We start from the raw sequence: 6,000 nt of genomic DNA, 5'->3' as shown, positions 1-6,000 counted from the left end.
GCCAGAGGATGTGGTGGAGGCTGTTACAATTGCAACATTTAAGAGGCATTTGGATGAGTATATGAATAGGAAGGATTTGGAGGGATATGGGCCGGATGCTGGCAGGTGGGACTAGATTGGGTCGGGATTTCTGGTCAGCATGGACGGGTTGGACTGAAGGGTTTGCTTCCACGCTGTACATCTCTATGACTCTAGTGGGATTTGGAAGTTCTCTGTCACTTATTTTTTAACAGATTATGAGGCGAGGCAAGCTTTTCTGAGTGTTCCAATCAATTACCGAGGGGTTCACCACCATGTCATAACAGTATCGGGGCTCGGGTCTGAGATTTGGACAGGTTTAGACAGATCCAGTTTAGATTTGAACAGATTTGGGGTACAAAAGATTCCAGAAGATTTAAACATTTGCCAATTAGTGGCCGATATCTTTAAATAAACCTAGGTGAAAAAATTTGTTTAATTTCAGTTACTTGTGGGTGGTTAAATTAACAGTGAGGGAAATGGCTAAAGAGGTTCTGGGGTTTGAAGATGCTTCCCAAATTTGCCATGAAAGTTTAGAAAAACAGAGGAACAACATACTTGTAGAATTAGAAAACAGGTTACAATTGGGTTTAACCAGGGATGAAAGGAAAGCTGAAATTGTAATGGAGTTGATCAAGCACTGAGGTGTGTCAGAGAAACAGACAAGTGCAGTTGAGTTAGAAAAATGTAAATTGCAATTTAGGCAAATGGAGTTAAAGATAGAGAAAGGGAAAGAGCCATGAGAGAAGAAAAAGAGAGAAAGAGAAAGAGAAGAAAAAGAAAGGAAAATATTCTTAGCTGAGCAAAAAGAGAAAGAGAGAGAATTTGAACCTCAGAAGTTCCAAATTAGTTAAGTTAGCAGGATAGAGATGAAGAGAGAAGGTAGAGATGTGTGCAAATATGTTAAAACATTGCCACATTTTGACGAGAAAGATATCAAAGCCTTCTTTATTTCATTTGAAACATTGGCTAGGGAGATGGAGTGGCCAGAGAACTTGTGGATCATGCTAGTTCAGACTAAGCTGGTAGGCAGAACTAGTGAGGTATTTGCAGTGCTGTCAGATAAGGGGTAAAGAGATTATGCAGAATTGGTACCAGAAGCGTATAGACAGCAGTTCAGAAACATAAAGAAGGAACCAGGTCAGACTTATGTTCAGAGCAAAAGAATTAAACATAGTAATTTGACAGATGGGTTTAGGCCTTAAAAATAGATAAGACTTATGAGGCTCTAAGATAAATTATTCTGTTGTGTGGTTCTGTTCGCCGAGCTGGGAATTTGTGCTGCAGACGTTTCGTCCCCTGTCTAGGTGACATCCTCAGTGCTTGGGAGCCTCCTGTGAAGCGCTTCTGTGATCATTCCTCTGGCATTTGTAGTGGTTTGAATCTGCCGCTTCCGGTTGTCAGTTCCAGCTGTCCGCTACAGTGGCTGGTATATTGGGTCCAGGTCGATGTGTTTGTTGATTGAATCAGTGGATGAGTGCCATGCCTCTAGGAATTCCCTGGCTGTTCTCTGTTTGGCTTGTCCTATAATAGTAGTGTTGTCCCAGTCAAACTCATGTTGCTTGTCATCTGCGTGTGTGGCTACTAAGGATAGCTGGTCATGTCCTTTCGTGGCCAGTTGGTGTTCATGGATGCAGATCGATAGCTGTCTTCCTGTTTGTCCGACGTAGTGTTTTGTGCAGTCCTTGCATGGGATTTTGTACACTACATTGGTTTTGCTCATGTTGGGTATCGGGTCCTTTGTCCTGGTGAGTTGTCCAACTCACCAGGACAAAGGACCCAATGACCCAGCATGAGCAAAAACAATATATATTGTTGCCTAAGGCAAAATCTCGCCTCCAGCAAGAATTTCATCCTGTAAGGAATGAAAATTGGGAGAAGGGGAGGTCCTACAGAACAAAATAGAGAGTAGAGCACACTGGTAATAGTTTACCACAAGTGAAAAAAGAAGCCCAAGAGGGTGAAAAGGAGGTGAAAGAGCTCAGGTGTTTCCATTGTGGTAAGGTGGGACACATAAAGTCACAGTCATTGAAGAAAGGCACTGTGGGAAAAGATGTGGTAAAAGAGGCTAAACCAGTGGGATTAGTGAAAGTAGTAAAGGAAACCACAAGAAATGTTGAAGATCTGCAGGAGATTACACAGCCCAGACAGGGACTGGGTACTGAATTTGTGCCTGATCTCTTGAAGACATCACCTCTGTGGGTAACGTTTACTCAGGAAGAACAGAGGGAGAAGGAAAAGAATTTACAATTTTGAGGAAGGGAATCTAATCGGTTTCTCATGATAAGAGATGAAAGTATTTGCGCTCTGGCATGTTACCTGAGAGAGTGGTAATTTGTTTCAGACATTTTGTCGCCATACTAGGTAATATCATCAGTGAGCCTTGGGATGAAGCTTTGTCAGTTAGTAGGTTTGCAGATGATATCAAAATTGGACAGCGAAGAAGGTTACCTCAGATTACAATGAAATGAGAAGTGGCAGATGGAGTTTGATTCAGATAAATGCGAGGTGCTGCATTTTAGGAAAGCAAATCTTAGCAGGACTTATACACTTAAGGGTAAGTTCTGAGGGAGTGTTGCTGAACAAAGAGACCTTGGAGTGCAGGTTCATAGCTCCTTGAAAATGGAGTTGCAGGTAGATAGGATAGTGAAGAAGGCGTTTGGCATGCTTTCCTTTATTGGTCAGAGTATTGAGTACAGGAGTTGGGAGGTCATGTTGCGGCTGTACAGGACATTGGTTAGGCCACTGTTTGGAACATTGCGTGCAATTCTTGTCCCCTTCCTATCGGAAAGATGTTGTGAAACTTGAAAGGGTTCAGAGAAGATTTACAAGGAAGTTGCCACAGTTGGAGGATTTGACCTATAGGGAAAGGTTGAATAGGCTGGGGTGGTTTTCCCTGGAGTTCAGAGGTTTGAGGGGTGACCTTATAGAGGTTTATAAAATCATGAGGGGCATGGATAAGTCTCTTCCCTAGGGTGGGTGAGTCCAGAACTGGAGGGCATAGGTTTAGGGTGAGAGGGGAAAGATATAAAAGAAACCTAGGGGGCAACTTTTTCATGCAGGGGATGGTATGTGTATGGAATGAGCTGCCAGAGGAAGTCGTGGAAACTAGTACAATTCCAACATTTGTATATGAATAGGAAGGGTTTGTAGGAATATAGGCCTGGTGCTGGCAGGTGGGACTAGATTGGGTGAGGATATCTTGTTGGCATGGACAAGTTGGACTGAAGGGTCTGTTTCTCTGCTGTACATCTCTATGACTCTATGATGCATACTCAGAAATCAGAATGTATTAACTGAGCGTTATTATCTCAAAGACAGAATCCTAAGATGAAAATTGACACCGCAGCAGGTTAGTGCAAAGCAAAAATAGGCAGAAGTGCACCAGATTGTGTTGCTGGTAGCATACAGACAGGAAGTGTTACAGGTAGCACATGAATTACCAGTAGGAGGTCATCTAGGTGTGAGGAAGACTCAGGATAAGGTACAAAAGCATTTCTATTGGCCTGGACTGCACACAGATGTGGTTAAATTTTGCCATACATTCCAAATGGTAGGTACTCCACAGGCAGTAATAAAACCAGCATCTTTGTTGCCAATTCCCACATTCATAGAACATAACAGTGCAGTACAGGCCCTTCGGCGCTCGATGTTGCGCCGACCTGGCATACCAATCTGAAGTCCATCTAACTTACACTATTCCATGTACTTCCATATGCTTGTCCAAGAACCTTTCATGCTGGTTTTGATTGATTGTGTAGGTCCCCTCCCAAAAACTAAAAGTGGGGACCTGTACTTGCTAACCATAATGGGTATGTCTACCAGATTTCCAGTGGCAATTCCATTGTGGAGTATTAAGGCAAATAGAAAAGTGGGGGAGTTAGTAGCTTCCTTCACATTATGGGCTACCCAGAGAGATTCAGTCAGACCAAGGGTCTAATTTTACTACTAGGCTGTTTAAGGAAGTCATGGACACCTTAGGCATACAGCACTTTAAATCAAGTGTGTAGCATTCTGAATCCCAGGGAGCTTTGGAAAGGTGCCTTCAGACCCTGAAGACCATGTTAGAGCATAGAACATAGAACAATACAGTGCAGAACAGGCCATTCAACCCTCGATGTTGCGCTGAACTGTGAACTATTCTCAGCTCATCCCCCTACATTATCCCAAAATAATCCATGTGCTTATCTAAGGATTGTTTAAAACTCCCTAATGTGGCTGAGACACATATCTATAAGTTTTATATCTGATTAATGCCTGGAGACAGGGCGCTGGTGGAGAGTTGTGTGTGTGTTTTTCTGTGTATATCTGCTTAATGACAGGAGACAGTGTGGTGGTGGAGGGATGTGTGTTTCTATGTATATCTTTTTAATGGCATGAGACAAGGTGGTGGTGGGGGTGGGGTGCTTTTAGAACTGGAAGCATGTGACCTCCCGTGATACATAGGACAATGTGTTGGATCCACTTTTGTTTGTCATTAATATAATTGACTTAGATGAGAATTATAGAAGGCATGATTAGCAAACTTGCAGATAACATCAAGATTGGTTGTGTAGTGGACAAGTTTTGTATAATGGTTTACAGTCTATGATTATAGACAGATCTTGATGTTAACAGCATAGTGTTTGGATTACCGGAATGATTGGGATCAAGGTATCCCATTCGTATTGTTTGCCATTAGAGATGCCCCAAATGAATCAACTTGGTTTAATCCCTTTGAGTTGATATTCAGACATGAAGTGAGAGGGCCTTTGAAATTAATTGAAGAAAATTTGATAGAACTAAAGTCGGAGATCTCACACTTTGATTATGTATCTGAGGTGAGGTAGAGATTAAATTGGGTAGGTGAGTTAGCTAAACAGCACCTGAAGAAGGCATGGCATAGAATAAAGCAGATGGCGGATAAAAACTCTAAAACTCAGATATTATTCCATGGGGATGATGTATTAAAAATGTTACCAGTGATGGGAGATCCTTTCAAGGGCAGGATTAGTGGACTCTATCAAATTGAGAAAAAGTTGAGTCACATAAACTATCGGTAAAGATGCCAGATAGAAAAAAACTGTATTGGATATGTCATGTGAACATGTTGAAACCTTATTATAATAGAGAAAAGGAAGTGGAGAAACGTGTTAGTTACTGCCCCACAGACTGAGGAATCAAATACAGATGTCATGGAGTTTGATGTGCCTAAAAATCCGTTAAATAATGAGGAAGTCTATGAGGAGTGCAGTAGGATACTGAACTATCTGTCTCAGGACCAAAGAACCCAGTTGAAATGTTTATTGCAGCAGTATGAGGACATGTGCAGGAATAAGATAGGGAGGTCCCATATTAATGTGCATGAGGTAGAACTAGGGAATACTGTTCCAATAAAACAACATCCCTACAGACTTGATCCTCTCAAAGCCACACAGGCCCAGAAGGAAGTGGATGTGATGCTCAATTAAGATATCATCAAACTGAGTCAGAGGGGAGTTTGCTGATTGTGTTAGTTCCTAAAACTGACGGGACTCAATGATTTTGTGTGGACTGTCAGAAGGTCAATGCGATAACAAAATCAGATTCATACCCATTACCAATATTGAAGGACTGTATAGAGAAAGTTGGAGAAGCCACTTACATCACAAAGTTGGACTTACTGCGTGGTTATTGGCAGGTATCTTTATCAGAGAAAGCGAAAAAAGTTTCTGCGTTTGTAACCCTAAATGGGCTATATCAATTCAAAGTGATGTCCTTTGAAATGAAGAGTGCACCAGTCACATTCCAAACACTCATGAACAAAGTTGTGGCCAGATTAACAAATTGTGCAGGTTACCTGGATGATGTAGTGATCTTTAGTGAGTCAATGGAAAGATCACCTGGTACAGTTGGTAGAGCTCTTAATGATTATGAGAAGCAAAACTGGTAATAAACTTAAAGAAAACAGAATTCGCGAAGGCAGAGTGGTGTTCTTGGGACATAACATCAATCATGGAAGGT

Source organism: Chiloscyllium punctatum, chromosome 48 (genome assembly GCF_047496795.1).
Source record: "Chiloscyllium punctatum isolate Juve2018m chromosome 48, sChiPun1.3, whole genome shotgun sequence".
NCBI lineage: Eukaryota > Metazoa > Chordata > Chondrichthyes > Orectolobiformes > Hemiscylliidae > Chiloscyllium > Chiloscyllium punctatum.
The sequence above is the reverse complement of the archived record's forward strand: the minus strand, read 5'-3'. Positions refer to the sequence as shown.